Below are 27468 nucleotides of genomic sequence, written 5' to 3'. Positions count from 1 at the left end.
CAATTTTTTTTTCTGTGAATGTGACCTCTGTCTCTCTGGTTTCCACCTACCTGGCACTAGTGAGCTCAAAGAACTATAGGTGACAATAATAGGATTCTCTAGATCTACATAAAACAAAGGCAATTGCTGAAATCCCCTGTTTACTAACATACCCTACGTTTTTCACTTCTTTGGATATGACCCTAGGGTGTCTCCTGTTTCAATTGGTGGTCATTATTTTTTTTCTCCTCAAAGCCACTATTTTTAGAAACTTATTTCCTTAGTGCCTCAACCATGGTGAAGTTCTAGATGCTGCATTGAGGGGCTTCCAGATATTTTCATGCATTGTGAGTGATTTGTCTCCTTTCTTGATTTACCTTCTGCCTTGCTATTGTTTCTAATGATGTGAGTTCATGAAGCAGTGAGTGAGTTTAACATTTGCCACTTTGTCATTGAAGCCACATTCATTATGTCATCAGCATCAACTCAATTCATCTTTTCTCCCCTGACAGCCTACAGTAATGGATCCCAGCCTGCATACTTAGTAGTTGGAAGAAACCTACAGCATTAATTCAAGATAACTTGCTATTTGGTCAGGTAGCTAATGTGTTCATAAAACACAAATGTCCATTAAAATCATCACTTATGGAAAATAGTCCATTATAATTATGTATGTATGTCAATCAATAAACACGGTTTTAAAAGCTAATTTAATTGGAAATCACTAAGACAAGGCCTATTATTGGCCACTCAAATAGAGTGGCTTTGAGGTCTAAGTCCTTACAACAGCCCTAGTTTCACAACACTTTTATTGTACTAATCTAGCAGTCCAACTCTGAAAACCTGAGACAAATTCTGTGGGGGGATGGAGAGGAAAGGGGATTGAAAACTGAAAGCAATATAATTTTCTGTACTTATTTGAAACAATACTGAGAGCCAAGCAAATTTAACTCAGCTAATTGCTCCAGAAACTACTCATTTCTTGAAGATAAGACGGAGCCAACTAAACAGGTTACTTATCAAGACTAATAGTTTGTTTATAATGAATAACTTCAAGACTGTGGCTTCTCTGAGCCCATTTGTCTAAATCCATGCTCTAATAAACTCTCTTCAATCCCAACCAGTACTCCATCTTGCAAGATCTGACTTAAAAAGTCCTAGCCCAGACCCTAAAAGCCTATTCAATATCTTACTTTGAAGTTCACCTTCTGAAACACTACTAAGATTCGTCATAGTGGTATTCTTTCTCCTTCATAAACAGGTATTTCCAGTGAACTTTTAAGGAGTCAACAGTTGACAAACCAAAAGATCTTAGCAAGACCCAATCAAGATCCCTCCGTTACTGCATGCATGAAGATCTGGAGAAATACATTCCCCTGAGATTTCTTGATCCTCTAAATTGGGATGGAGGGAGTATCTCTGACCTCAATATTGAGGTATGACTTGAATTGGGTCTGAGCTCCAATTTTGTTTTGTCAATTCACAAAGATTATTTTCCCAGGGAGGGATAAAAAAGCATTTTAGGCATTTTTTAAAAATAAAGAGACATTTTAGGAATTATTAACATTTTAAAGAAGTATTTTAAATATTAAAGATTTAGGTATCACTTATTACATAAAGAAGACTTTTAAGAATTATTAAGTAGAAAATTGCCTATTTTTCTAACAACATGTCTTAGTGTGTTCACACACTGCTATAAAGAGCTTCCTTGAGACCGGGTAATTTATAAAGGTAAGAGGTTTAGTTGACTCACAGTTCTGCATGACTGGGAAGGCCTCAGGAAACTTACAATCATGGCAGAAAGGGAAGCAGGCACCTCTTCACAGGGCAGCAGGAGAGAGAAAGAGTACACACAGGGGAAATACCAGATATTTATAAAACCATCAGATCTCACGATTTTCACTATCATGAAAACAGCATGGAAGAAACTTCTGCCATAATCCAATCACTTCCCTCTCTCTACACATAGGGATTACAATTCAAAATATGATTTGGTTGGGGACACAAAACCTAACCATGTCACAACATTTTGGATCATCTCTGTCTTTCTCTTATGAGTCTTTAAGAGGAAGCCTATAGAGAGAGGAGGTGCATAGGCCAAGTACATCCATCCCAAGTACTGAAGAATTTAAAAGATCATATCACAATCGCATTATTGGGACATAATTTGCATTGGGTCAGTTTTCTAAAACCTTATACATATGCTCTTAGTGGATGTATTAATAGTTTATGATCATGAATTATACCTTAATAAAGTTGATTTAAACTAAACATTTACAGACTTTCTTGTGGCTTGTCTTTGTGTCCCTAGAATTGCTTTATTTAGTTTTGTCTGACCTGAGTTGGAGGGTTCTTTGGGCCCTGTATTAGTGTGTTTTCATGCTGCTGATAAAGACATACCTGAGACTGGGGAATTTACAAAAGAAAGAGGTATATTGGACTTACAGTTACACATGGCTGGGGAGGCCCCACAGTCATGGAGGAAGGCAAGGAGAAGCAAGTCACATCTTATGGGATGGAAGCAGGCAAAGAGAGCTTGTGCAGGGGGACTCCAGGGTTTTTTTGTTTGTTTGTTTGTTTGTTTGTTTGTTTGTTTGTTTGAGATGGAGTCTCGCTCTGTCCCCCAGACTGGAGTGCAGTGGCACAATCTCGGCTCACTGCAACCTCCGCCTCCCAGGTTCATGCCATTCTCCTGCCTCAGCCACCCAAGTAGCGGGGAATACAGGCGCCCACCACCACGTCTGGCTAATTTTTTGTATTTTTAGCAGAGATGGGGTTTCACCACTTTATCCAGGATAATCTCGATCTCCTGACATCGTAATCCACCCGCCTCAGCCTCCCAAAGCACTGGGATTACAGGCGTGAGCCACTGTGCCTGGCTGGACTCCCGTTTTTAAAACCATCAGGTCTGTCTCATGAGACCCATTCAATATCAATCATTAATTGATCAAAAAATAATCTCTTTGTCACTGTCTACTTACTCTAGGAATATGTAGCCCAGGCAAGCAATAAAGAATTTTCCAAAATCAAAAAGACCCACCCGTATGATTCAATCATCTCCCACCATGTCCCTTCCACAGCACGTGGGAATTATTGGAGCTACAAGATGAGATTTGGGTGAGGACCCAGAGCCAAACCATATTAGGCTCCCAGCTGTTAACAACTCATCTTTGACCAGGTTCTACAGACACAAAGTAGAACTACCATTTTCGACTTTTACCATCTACATGGGATCTTTTTTCTTGTGTTAACTCATGTGCATATCTCTCTAAAATAATTACACCAAGGACGATCTAAAATTGCAGTGGTTGCTTTAGGAAACTTTTACCATGAACAATAATGTTTATTTGAAAGAGGCATTAAAATAAAAAGAAACCCATATAGAGAGATTGTCTAACTGACTCCTCTGTCTCAAAGCGAGATCTCTTTCTTTGACAGAATAAACTCTTCCTCTTTCACAACCATATGTCAAAGGAGATGAACAATTAAAAAGCATACCACTTGATGAAATTGTAAAAAGTCAAGTGAAATTCTTCACTACTTGGGATGTACTTACTTGGCCTACGCGCCTCCTCTCTGTTCAAATCAGCTATAACGATTTTCAATCCCTTTCTCTCTCTGTTGTGTGTGTATATGTGAATGGGTGCACACACGTGTATGTGTGTCAAAATAAGTTTTCATGAATCTAAGCCATCTCCTCTTCTTGCAGAGGATAAGACAATTTGTCATCTGCATTAATAATTTAGTACCTGTCTGAAACCTGCTGCCTTTCACTTTTTTCTCCCTTCCTCTTCCACTGTTTTGTTTTGTTTTGTCTCCTGGGTAATTTTAGAAATTAACAAAAAATAATCTTTTTGTCACTACGTACATACCCTAGGAATATGTAGCCCATGTAAACAATAAAGAATTTTCCAAAACAAAAACAAATTGCTCTAATGTCATATGTTTTTTCCTTGACAAAACTGTAAATCAAAAGAAAAAGTTTACTTATGAGTTTGGATAATTGTAAAAATTAAAGCTAGGCATATAAACCTTTTGACATATAAATCTTAATATATTTTCTGATATACAAATACAAAGGTAAACTTATATTTTTAATGTTCATGTAGTATAAATAGATCATTATTTAGACAAATTAGAGTGATTAAGCTTAAAAACAATTTCAGTCATCTCCCTAGTATTGTTAGTAGAAAAAATAATGTGAGTACAATGGTTTCATTGTACCATTCAACATCCATTAAGACATGATATGGGTTTAGTTTCTCATATTTTAAACTTTAAATTTTTCCTTTATTAATTCTATCAGTCTATTAAATTATTGTTATTTCTCCCTGTAATTTAGGTTACAAATGTATATTGAAAAGTGTTTGACTAAATAATATCAAATAATATCTTGTTAATATTGTGTATTCTCATAATGCTATTAATATGCCATAAAATTTAGCATATCAATTTAACTCATAATTTCCAAATCTGTAGTCAACTTTAAGACTTTAGCCTTATATCAAACTGAATTAACTAATAAATTGTTTTTGGATAGAGAGACATGTTCTAAACAGGAAAAAATGCTGCTCAAAGAAATCAGAGATGACACAAACGAATGGAAAAACATTCCTTGCTCATGGATAGAAAGAATCAACATAATTAAATGGCCACAGCCCAAAGTAATTTATAGATTCAATGTTATTCCTATCAAGCTACCAATGACATTCTTCACAGAAGTAGCAAAAACTATTTTAAAATTCATATGAAACAAAAACAAAAAAGAAAAAGAGCCCAAATAGCCAAATCAGTACAAAGCAAAAAGAACAAACCTGGGACTATCACGTTAACCTGACTTCAGGGTGTGACAATAACCAAAACAGTGTGGTACTAGAATAAAAACAGATACACAGACCAACGAAACAGAATAGAGAGCTCAGAAATAAGGCTCCATACTTATAATCATGTGATCTTTGACAAAGCTGATAAAAACAAGCAATGGGAAAAGACTCCCTAGTCAATAAATGGTACTGGGATAACTGGCTAGCCACATGCGGAAGATTGAAGCTGGATCCCTTCCTTACACCACGTACAAAAATCAACTCAAGATGGATTAAAGACTTAAATGTAAAACCCACAAAGATAAAAACCTTAGGCAATAACATTCTGGACATAGGAGCAAATAAAGATTTCATGATGAAGATGCCATTGTGATTGCTGTTGAAGATTTCAAAATTGGTCTTGAAAAGCAATCTAAACAAGAGCAAAAATTGACAAAAAGGACCTAATTAAACTAACGAGCTTCTACACAGCAAAATAAACTATCAAGAGTACACAGACAACCTACAAAATGGGAGAAAATTTTTGCAAACTATGCATTTGACAAAGGTCCAATTTCTGGTATCTACAAGGAACTTAAACAAATTTACGAGAAAAAACACCCCATTAAAAAGAAGGCAGAGGACATGAACACTTTTCAAAAGAAAACCTGCATGAGGTCGGGCGCAGTGGCTCACACCTGTAATCCCAGCACTTTGGGAGCCGGAGGTGGGTGGATCACGAGGTCAAGAGATCAAGACCATTCTGGTCAACATAGTGAAACCCTGTCTCTACTAAAAGGGCAAAAATTAGCTGAGCGTGATGGCTGAACTGTTAGATGTTCATAACCACTCAAAGCAATCCAATTGATAATCCAACACAGCAAATTAAGTCAAACTCAGAGAAGGGAGTCAGAAGCATGTATTCTTTCTGACTTTTTTCATATTAAGGCCCCAAATTTCAAGATTTTGTTATTTTAATACAAAATTAAACAGAAACTTAGCTGGGAAAGCAGTATTTGAGTTAAAGAGTCCTAATCTCAAAAGAATATTTTAACAAATAAAATTCTGAGTGTTTACCAACTTGAAACTCTCTAATACACTGTCCCATGTTAGCTATTTCACCACTGTGATAACTTTTTTTTTCTTTTTTCTTTTTTTTTTTTTTTTTGAGACGGAGTCTCACTCTGTTGCCCAGGCTGTAGTGCAGTGGCGAGATCTCAGCTCACTGCAGGATCCACCACCTGGGTTCATGCCATTCTCCTGCCTCAGCCTCGTGAGTAGCTGGGACTACAGGTGCTCACCACCACACCCAGCTATTTTTTTTTTGTATTTTTAGTGGAGACGGGATTTCACCATGTTGCCAGGATGGTCTCAATCTCCTGACCTCATGATCCGCCTGCCTCGGGCTCCCAAAGTGCTGGGATTATAGGCATGAGCCACCACGCCTGGCCCATGTGAAAACATTTTAATCCAACATCTTGACTCAATACAATTTGGGTTTATCCCATTGGCTTTTAAGAAGTTATTTTCCTCCAATATGCCAATATAAGTCATCTCACTTCACATTCAAATTAATCAATTTTTTAGGCCCATGTGAAAACATTTTAATCCAACATCTTGACTCAATACAATTTGGGTTTATCCCATTGGCTTTTAAGAAGTTATTTTCCTCCAATATGCCAATATAAGTCATCTCACTTCACATTCAAATTAATCAATTTTTTAGCAAAGCTAAAAATTCAAGCTATAGAGGCTGTAAATTAAAAACAAAGCTTTCAGGTAAGGTCAGTCTGGGACAATCTAATCCAAGAGTTCATTGATGTAGGACAAAAAGTAATGACGGAAAAGCAAATGCATAATGTATTTTAAACACTAGAGGGAGTGAAAAAGAAATGTGAGGGATGGAGTGTTTGGGGTTTGTAAAATTTACAAGCAGAACTTTAGTAGAACACCAGTGAGGCCGGGCGTGGTAGCTCATGCCTGTAATCCCAGCACTTTGGGAGGCCGAGGTGGGTGAATCACAAGGTCAGGAGATCGAGACCATCCTGGCTAACACGGTGAAACCCCGTCTCTACTAAAAATACAAAAATTAGCCAGGTGCGGTGGTGGGCGCCTATAGTCCCAGCTACTTGGGAGGCTGAGGCAGGAGAATGGCATGAACCCAGGTGGTGGAGCTTGCACTGAGCCAAGATCGCACCACTGCACTCCAGCCTGGGAGACAGAGTGAGACTCCGTCTCGGGAAAAAAAAAAGTACACCAGTAAAAATTCAACAATTAAATCTGCCAATAAATGACCAAGCTTGTCATGCAACATGAGTGATGGTGTTTCTCAGATTACTTAGCATTGGATATTCAAACTATATAGGAAGCTTGTATGCTGTATTGCCTTGCTGTGTGACTTTGTACAAATCACTCAACCTCTCTGGGTCTCATCTCTCTTATGTATTAATTGAAAAGAATGCAGAAAATATAAGTAGTTGTAAAATTACTTGTAGATTTTTAAATAAATTACTAATGATAGAGGCAGGAGGCAGACAAATTCAAGGCATATAAATTCTAGGCAGACAGGGACCGGTCTCTGACAAAACCCCATCTTTGAGCTGAAAAGCCTGAAACCCGTGGTCCTAAGTGACAACTTCTATCCCTGTTTGCCTGCTCTCTCCCAATTGGTTCTTTCTGAAGAATGTCTTTTTATCAATCAAATGTTGCCTTTTCCAAAACTACCTACAGCCTATCCCACCCCCCATCCTGTGCCTATAAAGACCCTAGGCTCAGTTGGTAGAGAGAAGCAGCTTGACTGGAGAGAGGTGACTTGACTCCAGAGGGATGGTTGTACTTCAGAGGAGACGGATTAACTTTGGAGAAACAATGACTTCAAGGAAGAGGTGGCCAGAGACGGGCAGACTTTGGGGGAAGATTTCCTGCCCATCCCATCCCCTCGCCATCTCCTCTCCCCACTGAGAACCGTTTCCATCGGTTAATAAAATTCTCCACCTTCACCATCTTTCAAGTGTCCAGACGACCTCATTCTTCTTGGATGGTGGACAAGAGCTCAGGACCTACCGAGTGAGGGTACCCAAAAAAAGGCTGTCATACTGGCCCTTTGCCCTCGCTGGTGGAAGGCATCTACCCCATGCAATGAGGCGAAGGGCCCACTGAGCTGACAACATACCACTGTCCATGGACGGTGGAACTAAGAGAGCATTGTAACATGCCCTCTGGAGCTTCGGGGGTTGCAGTCACCCCCATCGGGTTGCTGCCTCTGGGCCCGCACAGAGCCTGCTCCTGCCAGCATCCAAGGCAGCCAGCTGGATCCCATACTTGCTTGCTCACGAGCTGCCCCCCTCAAGGAGTTGAGAGCAGCAGGCCAAGTACACAGGACAGCCCTGTTGCAAGTCCGATGAAGGGGTCAAGAAAAATCCTGCATCACTAATATTAATTAAATTGGGAGAAGCTTTTAGAGCAAAGATGTGCTATAAAAGAAATTGCATAATTAACAGAATGGTTCTGAGAGTAAGCGAAAACTGGAATTAAATCCCAAAACTATCTAGATTCGAGCTTTACTTACTAAGTCTCTATCTAACCTTACACTACTTAAAACTTTTCTTAACCTCTCTTTCCTTAGCCTTAAGAATGAGCTGATCTTTGCCTCAAGAATTTTATGAGAACTAAATATGACAATGGCTTAAATTCTAAGACAAGGCTAGCAAACAGAAGTCATTTAATACTTGGCAAATATTATGTTTGTTTTTATTTATCTCCTGGTTAGCCAGGAGATAGTCCCAAAAATTCTAGAGATCACTCTCGAGGTTTTATATTTCTACCCTTCAATGATATTAATATAGTCACATTAATCTAAAGTGGATTCCTTCTGGCCTTTCCTTGATCGTATCAGAAAGTGTCAAAAAAAATTTTTTTGTACCGCTCTGGAATGACTGCCACCTGACTTAGAGAAATTGAAACATGTCAGAGATTGTAAAATACTGTAGATTATTAATTGCATTACAGAGATGCTCCAATTTTAAAAACGTCTATCTTAGGATAAATGAAATAAGTATGCTTAACCATTGTTGATCCTTTGTGTCTAGGAATTTGTTCCCAATTCCTCTTGCCAGGCCTTTCTTCCACTAGCTCATTAACTTTCCTGCCTCCACATACTTTCCCACTCTTCAAATGCACTCCTTAAAAGTCCTTCTCCTGAAGTCTTCCTCCATCTTTCTCTCTACAGAACACTGGTAATCCTTTATTGGTTCCTATGATGCAGTAGTTAACATTTCCTGCCTTGCATAATGTTTATGTTTCCCTTTATTTCATCTCCCATATTAACACACACACTTTGAAAGCACAGAAAGTACTTAGTCATTTTTGTATCCCTCACAGAGCTTTGTACAGGACAGAAACTTAGTATGTATCATTGGATCAAATCAGTGAAACTGTAGCAGAATTAGTTACATTTCAGTGAGTAAGTTATTTCCAAGAATTTCAAAGACAGTGCATTACATATAGCAAAACATTTAACCTAATTAACTCTTATTTTAGGTAATGTGAGCACAGAGTTGTTCATTCAATGAAGTAAAATGAAAACTAGAAATATTCTCCATACCACTGCTCAGTTCAAGTACTCCAGTGCACCCTTTTGTTATCTTTTATGGAATGCATCATCCTTTAACATGAAAAACAAGAGGGTATTTAATGATTGTTATCTTTGCATGAGGGTTCTGAACTATATTGACCAATAATTTTATGAAGACACCTGTGTAATACCATGATACGATGCAGAATGTTGTTCAAGAAATGTGAAGGGTCTGAGATTCTACTTAATTTGCAAGTCAACCTATTGGCCTGCCACAGTTTTCATTAATGCTGGCATGAAAAACTAAACAAAGTTTATTACTCATAGCAACAGTAGTAGCCAGGAAATGTCTTCTTTTTTTTTTTTTGGAGATGGAGTCTCGCTCTGTCGCCCTGGCTGGAGTGCAGTGGCACGATCTCAGCTCACTGAAAGCTCCGCCTCCCAGATTCACGCCATTCTCCTGCCTCAGCCTCCCGAATAGCTGGGACTACAGGTGCCCACCACCATACCTGCATAATTCTCTTTTGTATTTTTAGTAGAGATGGGGTTTCACCATGTTAGCCAGGATGGTCTCAATCTCCTGACCTTGTGATCTGCCCACCTCGACCTCCCAAAGTGCTAGGATTACAGGTGTGAGCCACCATGCCCAGCCCCAGAAATGTCATTTTTTTACTCATTCTCCAAGCCTTACTTCCCATGGGGTGATACAAAGAGCATCAAGTGACACCTCAACACACCATGAGAAAAATCCTAAACTTGGAGAACTAAATGTTTTATACTGGACAGTAAGCATACCTGCTCATTGTTCTGAAGGAGAAATACTTCCTCATGCAAGGCTGTAAACAAATCTGCCCTTTATTCCAACAGCAGATACTGTCTCTAATTTCCAAAGCTATTTGCTGTACAGATATCCTTGAAAATATATTCTGGAAGAAAGCCACTTTTTTCAGAAGATAGGCAGAAACGTGAGAGATCTACTGAAAATTATCTTCCAATAAATGCCATTCATTGACTCCCATCACAGCAGAGTGAAAAGCTCCAAAGTTTACTGGTCTGTTATGTATTGAGTACAATCAGTTCTATGATAATGCTTACGTATTCCTTAAAAGTGCCATGCTATGTGAAATTGTATAACAAAAGCCAGAGGTTCTGGGAAAAATGGTGTTAGGACACAATACTCAAAGAGTTTGTCAATGACAAATTAAGCATAATATAGGAACCTAATAAAGGAATTAGCATGACTTTACATGTATTAAACAGTTAACGAATACATACATACCTCAATAAATATAGCACTTGATTTTGAAAAAAAAAAACTTGACATTTGCTTGTGAAAATGAATGTCAGGAGTTTTAGTTTTGAGTTATTGTGAAGTAGTAAAGAAGGGTTGTCTAAAATCAGATGAAAGCTATAACAACAGATGTGGATGAATGCAACTTATAATCCATGTGGTAAACTGATACAGATGGTAGATGCTTGAGATGTGTGTGTACGTTTTGCATTTTTCTTGTGACTCAACTGAGCTGGGTCCAGTTGTTTGCACTTACCTAGTATTTCTTGTGGATGAAGTCATAGATGAGGAACCACACATGGATGAAATCATACATAACACAATATTGTGTTATGCTTCACTTAATTACTAATATATCAATCATATTGACAAGCATTATAGCAGAACTACCTTTATATGATGATCTAGTCACAAGTAACACAATGTTCTCATTCATTCATTAAAGCTTACTTCCTGCAGACCACTATTAGCAAACATTCCCATAAGCTTAATTTGAATTAAGCTGTGCACTTGAAAGTACATTCTTTTCATTGGTTTGTGTTACCAAAATAAAGCGTAACTGTAAAAATCTAGAACAAGCTAGTAATTCCTTAATTTTGTTATGCTGCAGTCCAGTGTCTCCTCAGAGTTAACTGTGTGACAGTTTAGTGTTACCTTCCCAGATAGTTGTTTTACTTTTACACACAGGTATAGAGGTCTTTTTTGTTTGTTTCTTTGTTTGTTTTTTCCTTTTCTTTTACATCTATGAGACTTTTTTGTTTGTTTTTTTGTTTTTTTTTTTTTTTGTTTTTTTTTTGAGATGGAGTTTTGTTCTTGTTGCCCAGGCTGGCGTGCAATGGCACCATCTTGGCTTACTGCAACCTCCGCCTCCCAGGTTTAAGTGATTCTCCTGTCTCAGCCTCCCAAATAGCCGGGATTACAGGTATGTGCCACCACACCCAACTAATTTTGTATTTTTAGTAGAGACAGGGTTTCTTCAATTTGTTCAGGCTAGTCTCGAACTTCTGACCTCAGATGATCTGCCCACCTCGGCCTCCCAAAGTGCTGGGATTACACCACCGTGCCCAGCCTGAGATCATTCTATGCATATTTTTCATTCTGAATTCAATATATTATATAGACATTTCTATGTTAGGACATCATTCTCATTAACTGCTATATAATATTCCACATTGTAAATGTAACATCACTTTCATTGGTTAATTTTTCTTTATAAATAATCTTGAAAGAGGAAAAAAGATATGGAAAAGTTATTGATGTTCATATCTGAGTTTTCCATAGAATAAATTTTTGGAAAAGACATTAACAAATGAAAAAGTATACAATTTTACATTTTGATAGATATTGTCAAGTTGATTAAAAATAAAGCACTAACAAATTATACCATTACTCTGTTCTCCATATTTTTGCCAACATTGGATGTTATCCATCTTTTATAATTTTTGTCAATATGATGAGGATTTTATTTTCAATCTCCATTTAATATAGTTTATCAGTGAGAATGACTTTTTTATATCTGTTACCTATTGCACTTCATCTCTGAATTATTTATTTATAGCCTTTGCCTCCTTTTGTCATTGGATTTTTGTATGTTTTTCTAAAATATTCATTTATGAGAGTTCTTTATATATTATGGTTAACAATCTGCTCTCTCTTTAATGTGGTGCAAATAATTCTTTCCAAACTGTTTGTATGTTAACAATGACATGCTTAACTGCAGAAAAGAGAAAAAAAACAGAGGGAAAAAAGGAAAATTGTATTCCCAGAAAATAATCTGGTTTTTCAAAGCTTTTCTAATTTAGAGAAGAGTCTCCTGAAATAATCAGATGTTCATAAGTAAAAAAATAAAGCAAGTAAGAAATAAGAAAGGGTTAGGCATTTAGAAAAATAAAAAGAACAAAAGAGAAAGAGAAACTGCAAGCCAATAAGGTATAAAATGTCAATGAGGATTGAGAAAGACACATCAGCCTTATGGCGCTTTCCTTTTCGATGAATCCTGTTAAGAGCATTATGAGTAAAGTAAAGCTCTTTTATCCAAAGAAAAAAGGCTTCTAATAAAGACTAACACAAATCTATAAATAACACTAAGATTATTTTTACATATGTAAGGAAAATGTAAAGGGGTATGCTATTATTAGGTTTAATTATAATATCAACTACATGGAAAGGCTGTGTTTGATGGATACAGTAATATCACATAAAGAGTATCTTATGAAAATTTCTAGCATCTCAGAATTAATGCCAACCCAAGGTCATATTCTATTTCCTAGGTGCCCAAAACAAAGCTCCAAAAGGGGATGATGGAATAAAAGCACTAAAGGTCTCTGAATTCATAATAAGAAAGGAGGTCAAGATAAAACAAATAATACACAGGCTTTGTCTGAAACATATTAACAGAAAAGATAAAAAGGAACTATTTTCCACTTTACTTCATAACTTTAAAATATTCAAATATAGTTATAACTGTTGATAGCAGTTCTTTATATAAGTAAATAATATAATGTGAGAGGCATTAAATTTTTTTTTCAAATATGATTACCTGCATTTGCAAGGTCAGTGTAAAAAAAGAGGCCAAGTTATGACAGTTCAATGATATCTGCCTTCTCAGATTAAGTGGAAAGAAATACACAACTCACAAGGGGCTGAAATATGCAGGGGTGTGATTATAAGACTGCTGTCTCTTGAGAACCTAGTAGAAATAAGATATGTATCTCTTGAGGCCATTCCCGAGATGAGAGAAATTTAGTGAATACAAACAAATAGACACGTTGCCCACATTTCTCAGCTCTAAACATTACGTTGAGCATAGCTAGGTTCCATTATTGCCGTTAGGCTGTAGGGCAGTGATCTGACCGTCTTTGTTCTCCCCAGTAAGAACTGATGCATTTCAAGTCACTAATCAGCATTGTCTGTGCATTTGCTCAGCTAATCTTCTGGCAATGCGTGATGAACAATCTGCCTATTGACTGTCTCAGCAGTTGCTACCCCTCCACCCTCACCCCATGTTGATCCTCATCTAGTTTCTGCTGGCTGCTCTTTTTTCCTATAAAAGAAAGGTATAAAAAGCTGTCCCTTCTCTTCCCCTCCCCCAAGATACAATTCTCACTCTCCTAGCTAGTTCTCTAGTCCCCCCCTTGCAGTGATTCCTTCTGGAATTTGAAAAATGCCTCCTACTTCTTTGCAAGTACTTGGATAATTACTAAATTTCAAGCTACCTTGAGCTCCCTCCCAAACAAGAGAAGCATTTCTGCCATCTTTCACATCTGTGTGTTTGTGTGTTGTGTATGTGCACGCACGTGCCAAGAAGAACTAATTTATAACAATTTTTAGGAACATTTTGGTGACATCTGTCATCACTCCATTCAGAAAATACTTGTGATTAACACTTTCTATTGGGAACTACAACAGGCAGGCAGAAATATATTGACCTCTGTATTACTGTGATAAATAAGTTGATTTGCCAGTGAATTCCTCCACAACACACCTTGGAGAAGAGAATATGAAAGATCTCTGGGTTGGCCGGGCATGGTGGCTCACCCCTGTAATCCCAGCACTTTGGGAGGCTGAGGCGGGCGGATCATGAGGTCAGGAGATCGAGACCATCCTGGCTAACACGGTGAAACCCGGTCTCTACTAAAAACATAAAAACTTAGCCGGGTGTGGTGGCAGGCGCCTGTAGTCCCAGCTACTTGGGAGGCTGAGGCAGGAGAATCACTTGAACCCAGGAGATGGAGGTTGGAGTGAGCCAAAATCATGCCACTGCACCCCAGCCTGGGCGACAGAGTGAGACTCTGTCTCAAAAAAAAAAAAAAAGAAAAAGAAAGAAAGAAAAATCTCTGGGTTTCCTATTTTAAAACTTTATAAAACAAAAGACCTAATTTGCTGAGACTCAGTAAGAATTTACATTTAACAGAAGGTGTAGAAGAAGCTGTAATATGAAATGTACATAATTATAACTTTTAAACCTACTAGTACAACAGAAAATATTATTGCCCAACATTACAAAATTTGACTTCACCTATTCACGTTAAGTGGCTCACAATCAGCTTCAACCAAACATGTATTTATTTGCCAAAGTAAGAAAGGAAATCAGATAATTACCTGTGTCTCTACTTAGCATCACATTCTGGTCTCAACTACAGAAAACTACATATAATGAATACAGAATAGGGAAAAGAAGTTCTGTACAGGCAGAACACATATCACAGAAGAGCATTTGCACTCCTTGAATCCTTAGCTCCCCTCCCCTGGTTTTCCTTTTTTTCCTAAAGGAAACAAACACAGCTATCACTGCCATAACTGAAATGTCTCAAAGATCAATATACTTACCCTGTTAATAGTAGGATCTCAGGAGAAGAGTCATTGCTTAACCCAGGACTTCTGGGCATAGTCAATGCTCATACATAAGCTTAAAATATTTGGAGACTGATTCTAGATCATGTGTGCTTTTGCCCTGTGGGGATTCAGAAAGACTAAAAATTGCCCCTGAATTTAGAAAATGTAGCAGGACTCCTTCCCTAGGCAGATTATATCCTGTGTTACTCCCAATTTTTTGCTTAGTCCAGGAACTTAAACTCCTCTTGGGGCATGTAATAGAATCACATAAATTTTAAGGAATCAATGAAAGAAGCAACTCAAAGTTAACAGATTGTTAATAGAGTTACTGTACCCATTATGGTCCCAAAGCGGTTTGCCCATCTCTTCGTAACAGCACTTACTCACATTGTATTGTCATTTTTCTATAGCTGAGTCTACCTTCTGATGGACTTTGATCCCTTAAAGGGATCTTAAAGGGATCAAAGGGCAGCCTGAAGGTAGTTTATATTCCTCTTACTTCAAATCATTTGTGCAACAATGGAAATTATAAATAAACATAAATATAAACAAATAAAAGTTGTCTTTGCATCTCGAGGGGATACTACAATGCCTACCAAGTAGTAGACAATTAGCTTCGTTTAATTACAATAACTTTGTAAATAAGCATAAATGAAGAAATGAGACCTGGATCTTCTGATTAAAACTAGTTTTAACTTAAACCTTCCCTTAACCATAGTTTTCTTTCAAGCCACTCTCTCTTTTCCTGCTTCTGCCAAACGTCTTCCAAGAAATACCTACATTTACTGTCTCTAAGCAGAAGTAACCAAGACAACTGAAAGTCTTACCAATTCATATGGTTCTAGGATGGAAAGTAGGAGATTGAAAATTAGTCACTCATTTTTTTTTCAGTAATTTCATCATGAACTATTGATATTTTACCTAAAAGGCAAACAAAATTGGAAAACCTAAAAGCCATCTACAGAAGACTCAATTCCCAGAAGTCCTCATTGAGATATTTACTACATTTCTTATTTTATTCTAGTTGTCTAATAAATTCCAGTAATAGCATCTCTTCCTAATAATGGGTTTCAAAATGTTCTGCACTCTCTGGGTAAAATGCTTTGGAGTACTCACTATCAATTCATCTTAGTTCATGGCATGTATGGCATTTTTAAAAGGTTTTGCTTGCTGAATTTTTATCAAAACTTCAAAAATAAATTTGACCCTCAGTTATGTTGTGTTACTTGTCTAAAAGAAAACACTTTGCTCCAGGAAATAGAAGTAATCTAGAGCACAGTTGCTCAGGATGCACACTGACTCAACTCACTCCCCAGCATTCCAGGAAGTCCCTCTACCTGGTAGGTGAGCTTTTGAATTTCAGATGAAGGAACCTGGACAACTCAAACTTATTCTCTCATTTAATGAAGTTTTTTATTTGTTTGTTGTTTGTTTGTTTGTTTGCTTGTTTGTTTGTTTTTTTGCTAGACCTTTATTTTGAAATTATTGTTACTAGAGTCAACACCGTCTTGCAAGAACTGATCAAATTTTCGTTGTAGAAGAGAATTTAAGGGAAGATTCCATATCAACAGCCTGGCATCAGAAAAGACTGTGGGTGAGTGCTGTGGACTGCATTGTGTCCCCCAGAAATTCACATATTGATGCCCTAACTTCCACTGTCATGATATTTGTGACGTAATTCAGGTGATTCACTTCCAATGTCATGATACGTGTGAGGTAATTAGGTTTAGATGAGGTCATAGAAGGGGAGTCTCATGATAAGTTACTGCTTTTATGAGCATCAGAGAGCTTACTTTCTATCTCTTTCTGCCATGTGAGGACACAGGGAGAAGGTAACCATCTGCAAGTCAGGAAGAAAGCCATCACTGGGAAATGAAATCAGCCCTGCACCTTGATCCTGGACTTACCAGCCTCCAGAACTGTGAGAAATAAATTCTTGTTGTTTAAGCCACCCAGTCTATGGTATTTTGTTACAGAACCCCAAATTGACTAAAACAGTGCAGAAACAGGCTAGTGTTGCAATGATACAAAAGCTTCAGACCTCCTGCCTTTTAGTTTTTGCTCCACACTGCTCCACAAGAGCATCAATGTGTCAGCCTTTCAATTATTTTTCGCATTAAATTGGAAATCTTTGAGAGTAGAGTCAAATTTCCTAATAGAGAATAGAGCAAGAGCCCACTTGTATACAATATAAAATTCTGTCAGGACCTAAAGGAAGGATCCCCATAAACTGAACTTTCAACACATGTTCTTTCAAGTATCAAAACTCCACTTTTAATGTTTTATAAATGATTAGGAAGTTCTTGTTACTTCCTTTTATTATCACAAACAATTCTGCTAATGTATGAATGGAGAACTAAAACATAAACATAATTCCCCAAATCGGGGGGGTAGTGGTGAAGAAGGGACACCCGCATTAAAAGATACCAATCCCTATGACCTCCAAACACATGAAACATTGGACTAGAGAGGACAACACAGATATGACTATAAAAAGTTAGAATTATAATTTGAAAAATTAAGACATACATTTTTATTTAGGACAGAAAAAAAGTGAAAACTAAATAGAGGACAGATTTACATTGGAAATAATTTTATAAACTTCTACAGCAGCAAAAAAGCAACTTATGAGCTAAGTTAAATTCTTACATATGGATTCAAAGGCATTATATAGTAAAGTAATAGATATAACCCATTGGAGAAATAGATAGCAAAAATAATTAAAGAATGCCTAAAACTGGAGAATGGAAATATGACAATTCAGAAATTATTTTTGTCCTGAAAGCTTTCAATATATTAAGGGTTCGTTTATTTATTATTTTAGTAAAGAAAGATGGTGGTATAAGTCTAACAGTGAAGAGATGAACTCTAGAATCAGTCTACTGAAGTTCAAATCCCAGCTTTGATCTTCCCTAGCTGTGTGATCTTTGACTGGTGACTTAACCTCTCTGTACCATTTCCTCATCTGTGTAATGAAGTCTATCATAATAGGCCAGCCCGAGGATAATTTGAGTTGATACCTATAATGCACTGTATCTGGCTCACTGTGAATGTTTCATAAACCTTGGCTATGCTTAGCCTTGTATACCCGTCTCAGTGGCCCCTTCAGTAGTATACAGTTCTCAGCTCAGGCCGGTGCTAGGCTTGATTGACTGGGAAGAGGCAGATACAGTAGGAAACTGAGGAACCAGGCTCTCATTTATGTGTATCTCTTGAATAATGTTACACTTTATGGTATGGCCCAGTGTCCTTCAAATCAGATTTATGTCATAGGAATAAGGCCAAAGAGCAATCCCATTTTCTTTATTTTTCAAAGAATAAACTCACAGAATTACATTTCACCAGTTTCAAATGCAATTCTTTGAATTTTAAGATTTCTTTTCTTTTTTTAAGAGGGTATTTTATTGAATAAAACCAGGCCCATTTGTTCCCTGATTGCATTTCTGAAGCTGCTCTGCCAAGACAACATCATCAATCAATGAGAGAATGTGTCAGCAGGGGGCTTCTCTTCTCTTTCTGAGGGTCTATGATGTTTGTTTTTCAACAGAAACTGAGCTCTAAGTAAACACAAATTTTTATTTCAGGGTAAATGTTTTTGAGTTCTACAGCACCTTTGTTTTCTGAGAATGTCAATTTTATTTTGGCTCCCAAGTTGATAGAAAAAGAAATAAATCATTTAAAGTACCACATTTATTTCTTCCAACAAAATGGTCCAAGAAAATAGCCAAAATATTCAATAAAACAAGGCATTTGCTAAATAAATAAAAACTCCACAGGCTAAATAGTAAATACATGTATGCATGCATGCCCACACGAGAAAAGCAGAATAAACAAATTCTGCCAGCCTTAAATAAAAAGTGCTATGGCATTATATATCTCTGCAAAGTTTATAAAACAAAAACAGAAACAGATTCAGTCTCTGTTTCCCCAAAACCTTGGTTCAAGTTTGTGTTTCGCCTTCTGAAAAAAAGGAACTTGAAATTAAACATGAAACATGGTTGTACTCAAATTCCTCAAAACATACTTGTTAGTGAAGCTCCAAAGTGTTGACATCAGTAGGAAATTCACAAACATGTGAGAAACAACTTAACGCACTTTTAGTTACTGATAGAGTATTTGTTTGCTGTTTTACATGTTAATTTAACAACAGCTTCTGAGAATCAGAGATATAAGACATTCATGTCTCATATGGGCCATATCCTTTATATCACAAACTGTCATTCATACATCCCTCCAAGTCTCTACAAAGTTGTCTGCAAGTTGAAGTTTTAATGAACACAGTTTAAAGGGCCACAAAATCAAGTGGAAGGTTGGCAACCATCTGTTGAATTTGTGTTCCATAGATAGACAATCCCCACCATTTAGAAACTGGAGTGGATTGTTTTGCCCTGAATGGTGTGAATTTCCTCTCCAGGCAGTCCAAAAGCACAGATAATGACCACGTTGTACTGGAGAGGCCTGGCCTGCTGGCTTTGAGACCAGAAATAAAATCATACATTGTATTCCTTTTTGAGGAGGTCAACTTGCTTTATGCACACTATCTAATCAATTCTCAAAGCATTCCATTGAAATGAGGAGAGGCAGCTACAATATTCACTTTACAGATGAATAACCTGAGGCTCCAAAAGGTTAAGCAGTTTTCCAAGGTCACGTTAGGCCAATTCCACATAACTGCAATTACCTGGGCAGTGCAGGCAAACAGCAACAGACACAGAGCATAGAAGGCTTTTGCTTAAACAAAGGTACACTACCAGCATCACTAAAGAAAAACAAGCACTGGGCCAGATTTATCCAAATAAGCTGGCCTGTATTCCCAGATGATTGACAATTTTCTATTCTACTTGCAACTGGAAACAGCTAGGCAGAGAGAGAACAGGAATGAGGTCACAGATCTGCTATTTATAGGATATCAGCCACCACACTCAGCTGCCTTTCAGTTAAGGTGAATATTGAATGTAATTTTCTTTCTCCAACTCCATACAGAGGAACTACTTTCAGAAAAGGAAATTATAGAATTTAATAATATTTCTTGTGACATGGTGATTTGCTTTGTGACAATCTGCACAACTTTTACCACATATTCATCTGGGCTTATTGACCATAAATAAAAATGCAGTCACATTCTTTCTCTTACTCTATGAATTTTAAAAAAAATTAAGCATTAAAGATTCCATGGGCTTTTTCTTTCCCTCCCACCTACAAGCTATTCATTGAATTTGCGAAGTTATAACAAAACAGAACACCAGTGTGGACAAGAAAAGCACAACATAGCCATTTATGAGGTAGAGAATCTAAAGCAACCTGATTTGCCTGTTTGGCTGCAAGAGTTAATTCCTATGAAAAATACACTTCCGCCCATTTCCTTTGGCTGAGCGTGGTCTGAGGCTTGTGAAGGCTTCAGACAGTGAGCGGGGGAGGGCCGGAAGCCTCTGGTCTTTTGATGTAGATTGATGCATGACACTAGCCCCTGTGCTAAATATCAAGTTTTCTTTCTCTTCAGCATTTCTCCTAAATCATGAAAAGGGATTCCTTTAGCCCAAATGCACAGATAGTAGTCCTAGTTGCAGATAAAAATGGCTTGTGTTTTCTGTGACTCACCAGCCGTAACCAAAACTAAAACAGCAAGCTGACACAGAGAGGTTCGAGCGACGATCGAGATTATAAATAAAAGGCAAAGAAACAAGAGAGGAACCTGCCTATGGAGCGTCTCCAATCTTTTAATTCAGAATGGACTGAGGAAATGAGGGGCTGAGAACCCTTTCCCTTTCCTCCAGGGAGAAGGCCCTTCACCAACCACCCAGGAGCATCGGGCTTCCCAGGCAGCCTGGTGCTGCTGCAGCTGAGGCTGATCTGGTCCCAGGGCCCTGTAGCTGGTGCCTATATTGACCAGATCAGGGATCTTCACCCTAGTGTGTGAGTAGCAATCCCGTAAAAAATCTTATACAGCATGCAGATGCCCAGGCGTTACCCAAACTGGCATTGATTTGGTCAGTTTGAAGTGGGTCTCAGGAATCTGCCTTTTAACCAGAACCTCAAATAGACCTAGCACCATACTTGGAGGCTGAGAAATTTATTGATAATGCCACCTGGAGGGCATTTCCAGAACTGCTTACACACCCAGCATGCCAGAGCACCACCTGAAACCTTGCATTTGGTAGATTTACAGATTTTTTTTTAATAGATAATTACATGTAAAGGCCTAAGAACAAATCTAAAAGGTATCATTCAAGTACTTATTTTAACTGGCAAGATGAGACAGAGGTTACATTTGTTTAAGCAGTCATGGCTGCAGCTGTCCTGAAATTGACAATTAGTTTTATAGGGCAAGATTTGGCAAAAGAGATCAGAGACATTTTAACCCTACTATCCACTTTTTTTTTTTTTAACACATAAAAGCTACTTGTGGAGAAGCATGGTGTGTGCATGTGTGTGTTTCTTCCACTGACCAGTATCTTCGTGCCTTGCCCCTCCCCCTCCACACCATATGCCAGTCTTTCTTCCTGTGCCCTCACTGTTCCTTTGTCTCCTTTGACAGCCCTCTTTGTCCTCCTTTTGCCATCATTCAGCTTATTGCCGATACAATAAAGCTCACAGAGAGGATTGCTCACTGGTGAGGGTGTTGACCACTTTATGAAGAAGAGAACAAGAATTATTAAAACCACAACTCAATGTTTATTAACGTTTGGAATACACAGAGTACATTCATATTGTGCCATTTAACTTTCAGAAAACAAACAAACAAAAAACCAAGGTAAATATAATTATGCCCAAGGAAGGCATTGACATTGAGAGAGTGTTAGGGACTTGTTCAAGACCACATTTGAGTAAAGAGTAGAGCCCAAGCTTGGACCCACAAAAGTTACACTACTCTTTATAGCTGTATCATTTAGGAGAAGGAGGACTTTTAGAACTACTCAGGTTTTTGACATGATTGAAGCATTTCTGTTTGAAACTCAGGTTTAAAAAAATTGATTACATAAAACTACTGGACTGTAAACAGGATTCAATTTATCCTGAAGCAATTTGTCCAATGGTGTAAAGAAAAGCACTTTTTGCATTTTCCTAGAAAGGGGACAGAAAAAAACAAACAAACAAACAGCATAGACTAGTCATCCTGTAAACGCATCTACGCAATAAATGCTTTTGCCCCAGTTATTTAGCCACTTCTGGTATTACTGGTGGTCGTCCAAGTCAATCCAGTGAATTTCTGTAAATTTTAAGGTTGGTCACTATATCAGCAAAAGAAAAATAGTCAACCACCCCATTCTGTTTTAGTTGGAAAAACTCAGAATTAACTGAAATATACAACAGAATTAAGTGATGTTGCAACTCTTTTGTTAAATCAGTCAATGTGGTTAAAGCAACAACTGAAAAGCTATTACGTGTGGGCAAGCAAAGCAGACAAGTCACGTAAAGAATCGCTTGAAAAAGCCAATTTAAGGTAGTCAACTCTCAAGTGCAGTGCTGTCCTCCAGGTGTTGTAAAACATCCTGAACATCATTTGAAGCAAATATTCAAACTATTCAGAATCGTTTGTAATTGGTTTGAAGGGGGTGTTTTAAAAAATAGCTGTGTTATTTACAAACTATTTTGAAGTAACTTTGGAGAAGGCAAAAATAACTTAGTACAATTTTAATTTGCATCCTTTATCATCAGATCGGGGACAACTGAGTTTGCTAGGGCTATGATTCCCAGTAATCCAAGGAAGGGACAGTGTGACCCTAAAAGCAAGTTGCAGAAACCTTCATTCAAAGATAGAGCTTTAGAGTCAGATATCTATCTTACATTTCTCCAAAGAGAAACTGACATCTCTCATACCTCACGTGGCTGTTTGTTTTTCTTTTGTTTTGTTTTCTGGTTCAAAGTATGCTCTACCCTTCTCTGAGACCAAGGCTTAGGACTGAGGCAAACACCTCATTTGATTGCTATGGGCAGCAAGGACTCCGCAAACTTGGCAGTACACGGACATTTCCTGCTTTATGGAGGTCAGGAGAAGCAGTGGCTGCAAATCTGAGAGAAAAATTTGACCCAAAAGAGAGATTTAATGACAAAGTGGCAATACAGAAACTAAATGAATTTTACTTGGACTTTATATGCAGAGGGTGCTAAGTAAGTATTCAAGTGGACTTAGAAAGAAATTAGGCTGTGTGACTTAACCTGCCCCAGTGTTCTCCCAAGCCCAGTTGCATCTTCTGGAAGGTGATAATACTCAAAGACATGCTACCTAGATTTTTTTCTGACATACAATTGAAGAAATGTCCAGATTTATCTATTCTTACCTAATTGCACTTAATGGTCTACGAAAATGCTATTCTTCTATTCTCTGGGGCCCTACCTCAACCTGCCTCCTTCATCAGGTACTCTTTCTTTGAAGACTCAGTAATACTGGTTGACAGGAATTGGGTAAGAAGTCACAGATAGTGGCCAGGTGCAGTGGCTCACACCTGTAATCCCAGCACTTTGGGAGGCTGAGGTGGGTGGATCACAAGGTCAAGAGATCGAGACCATCCTAGCCAACATGGTGAAACCTCGTCTCTACTAAAAAATACAAAAATTAGCTGGGCATGGTGGCACGTGCCTGTAGTCCCAGCTACTCAGGAGGCTGAGGCAGGAGAATAGCTTGAACCCAGGAGGCAGAGGTTGCAGTGAGCTGAGATCACATCACTGCACTCCAGCCTGGCAACAGAGCGAGACTCTGTCTCGAAAAGACAGAAAGAAAAAAGTCACAGATAGTGAAATCACTACATAGTTCAAACTTTTCAAAATTGTCTTTGCTCTTCATTCTGTCATTTCTTGAACACAGTCAGTCTCCCAGTGTTCCTTCACTTTCCAAGTGCCCAAGACTTAATTGATCCAATATCCCTGCTTCAGCGAATATAATGTGCTTTGACAAAATGAATTCCCACTAGGTAATTTATGACAATGTAGTCTTTCAGGCAAGAATTCACAGAAAGATTAGACCAATTGATGATGGAGTATAGGACATTTGCCTGTGGGCTGTTGGATATTTGGAAGAATTTTCTTGGAGCCTCTCAAATACTGCTAAGTAGATGGCCAACATTATCATTGTCTAATAAGCCTTTGATACAGGCAGGAGTAAGAGAAATTCTAGATAGACAGGCATGGGTCCCCAGTGAAACACCATCTTCAAGCCAAAGTAGCCTGAAACTCACAGCCCAAAGTGAGAACTTCTATCCCTGTTTGCCCACTCTCTCCCAGTTGGTTCTTTCTGAATGCCTTTTTAGCAATCGAATGTTGCCTCTTCCAAAACTACCTGCAGTCTGCCCCAACCCTCCATCTTATGCCTATAAAGATCCCAGGCTCAGTAGGCAGCAGAGAGAGAGATGGCTTGACTTCAGAAGGAAGACGGCCAGACTTTGGGGAAGAAGAGACAGCTTGACTTCAGGGAAGAGACAGCCGGACTTCAGGGAGAACTATCTGCCTTTCCCATCCCATCTCCAGCTCCCCTCTCTACTGAGGGCCATTCCCACCGCTCGATAAAAATCTCTACCTTCACCTTCCTTCAAGTGTCCACATGACCTCATTCCTCTTGAACGCCAGATAAGTGCTTGGGATCCACAGAATGCAGGCACCCAGAAAGGCTGTCACACTGGCCCTTTGCCCTTGCCAGTGGAGGGCAGCCATCTCACAGGAAGAGGCAGGGTCCAACTGAGTTGTTAACACACAGTCATCCATCAGACTGCATAACTAAGGGAGCACTGTAACACCACCTCCAGGGTTTCAGGGTTGTGGGCACCCACACCTGGGCCTTGCATGGAGCTTTCTCCCGCCAGCACCTGGAGCAGTCAGCCAGGTCCCGCACTAGCTCACTCATACCTGGTGTGACTGTGGGCCCGTATGGAGCTTGCTCCCCCTGGTGCCCAGTCCTACACTTGCTCACTCATATCCTACCTTCTGCCGGGGTAAGCATTCACCCCTGACATGAGTCTGACAAAGGGGCTGAGAAAATCCCTGCATCACCTTGACCAAGAATGTAGGTAGAATTCTGCTTGTGTAGCTCTAAGATGCAAAATTAAGCTAGTAAAGAATGTCATCCCCTGCCCTTTTGACTACTGAGGAAAATAACTTACCATTGGAATTGTTTCAGAGAAAAATAAAAATTATGTTTAACCAATGAAATATTCAAATAAATACAGAAGGTAGACATGATGATTAAGGTAATTCAGCTCCTTTGCCTAAATGACTTCTATAATTTGAACAAAGAGGATGAAATGCTTGAAAGTCAAAATCAAGTGTCTTTAAACTGATCCAATAAATGTTTAACACTTCATTTCATCTTGTGGACACAACAAGGGATCACTTAGTAGACTGTGATCTAAGACAGTTGTTGAAAATTCCCTCCAGGTGGTGATGCTATATAAATGCCACAAATACTTTTAGAGGATATTTAATGTACTGTATCTAGGTTTTAATTGCTTTACTCTGGTAATTCCTTAGGGACCACACTTAACAAAACAGAGCAAGAAGGCAGATAACGGCAAAGAAAAATGTTTGCCGTTTACTGTGGAAGACCAAGTGAGTTTATACAGGTGTGTATAAATACTTGCATATAACATACAGAGAGATATGAGGGTGACCTAGTTATGACATCTGAAATCACCATGCTCACTGTGGAACCCCAGATTGATCAGATTAAGCTGGCCAACTTGGTGAGTGTTCCTTTTCATATGAGATTCCTTAGAAATTCTGCGTTTGGTCAAAGAAGAGTTCTTAGGGCAAAGAAGAGTTCTTAGGACATAGAATGCATTGACTTACACACATAGGTAGCAAAAGGATAGGAATGCTTGGTGACAAAAGCAGACAAAAATGCTGCTTTACTTTATGTATTTACAGATTGCAATGTTTTATTTTTAAACTTCAAAGCTACCCAAAGTACCCAAGATAAACCCAAAAACATCTCAAATGGGAATGGCAAAAATACCCACTTCTTTAAATTATCTTTGTGAATATATTTTATTGTTTACTTACTATCACATTATTAGACTACTTTTCCTACTGAATACAAGAGGAAAAGAAAAAATGAACTTACCATTAAATGATCAAATTTGCTAATATTTCCACGCTGCACTTATGATAGATTTCACAAGAGTATTACTGCATCCAGCTCATCAATATTTAAACATTCTAAATAATTCAATGAAGAGTAAATAATGCTAAAATACTGCTTAAGGGAGCATCTTATTGTACCAAAAATTATTGTAAAGAGTAAAAAGAGGAGTTAAAAAAAAAAAAAAAAAGACAAGGCTGAAATTAAAATCTTGTCCACTTACTAAATAGTTGTCCTAAATGAACATGTATTAAGTGTTTATAAATTTAAAATTTTCCATTGATAATCAGCAAATTTATATACTGTATTAGTCAGTTCTTGCACTGCTATGAAGAAATGCCTGAGATTGGGTAATTCATAAATAGAAAAAGGTTTAATTGGCTTATGATTCTGCATACTGTGCAGGAAGCATGGTGGCATCTGCTCAGCTTCTGAGGAGGCCTCAGGAAACTTACAATCATGGTGGAAGGCAAAGTGGAAGCAGCAGCTCACATGGCTGGAGCAGGAAGAAGAGAGAGAAGGGGTAGGTGCTACACACTTTTAAACAACCAGATCTTGTGAGGACTCTATCATGGAAGCAGCGCTAGGGGGATAGTCTAAACCACTCATGAGAAACCGCCCCCGTGATCCAATCACCTCCCATCAGGCTCCATCTTCAACACTGGGTATTACAATTAGACATGAGATTTGGGCAGGGACACAGATCCAAACCATGTCACATACAATGCAAATGTGATAGTTTTCTTTCATGAGTTTGATTGTTTAATGGATATAGTCTGTCTGTATTAAGAGATTCTTAGCACACTAAACAAACAGTTAAACAAATTTCAATAATAAATTAGTGGAAATCTAATGCAGGAAGGAGTGTCCTGTACTGCAAACTCTGAATTCACTCATTGATAAAATGAATGTATACCAAAGATAAAAGACGAGGATATACACCAGGAAAACTTGTTTGGAAAGCTAGAAAGCTAAAGCCAGATTTAATTGAAACTTCCTAAAAATGCTAAAGGATAAATATTAAGAATGGAAATAAAAAGGTTAATGTTAATAGGTGGCTATCAAAAACAACTCAAATACAACTCTCAAATATGCTAGAAGTTTAATGCTGGGAAGAATTGGAAGAAGATGAAAAACTAACCAAGTTGCATCCTGAGGGGGGAAAATCATCATTGCTAAAATGATGGGATCCTCTGAGATGCACCACCTGTTGAGATATCAAGCCCAAGGAGGTCTGTGTTTTTATGGAAGACAAAATGTGAGCTCTTTGATTTCAAGAAGTATGCCTTACTTATCTGTATAACCCCAGTAGCTGACATAATTTCACATTCCATAAATACAGAAGGAAGGATAGAAAGAAGAAAGTAATGGAAAGAGGAAGAAAGGAAGAGGACCAGGTTATGAGACATAATATGTACAT

The sequence above is a fragment of the Rhinopithecus roxellana genome, chromosome 4 (genome assembly GCF_007565055.1).
Source record: "Rhinopithecus roxellana isolate Shanxi Qingling chromosome 4, ASM756505v1, whole genome shotgun sequence".
In the NCBI taxonomy this organism is placed as follows: Eukaryota; Metazoa; Chordata; class Mammalia; order Primates; family Cercopithecidae; genus Rhinopithecus; species Rhinopithecus roxellana.
This window is presented reverse-complemented; position numbering follows the sequence as displayed.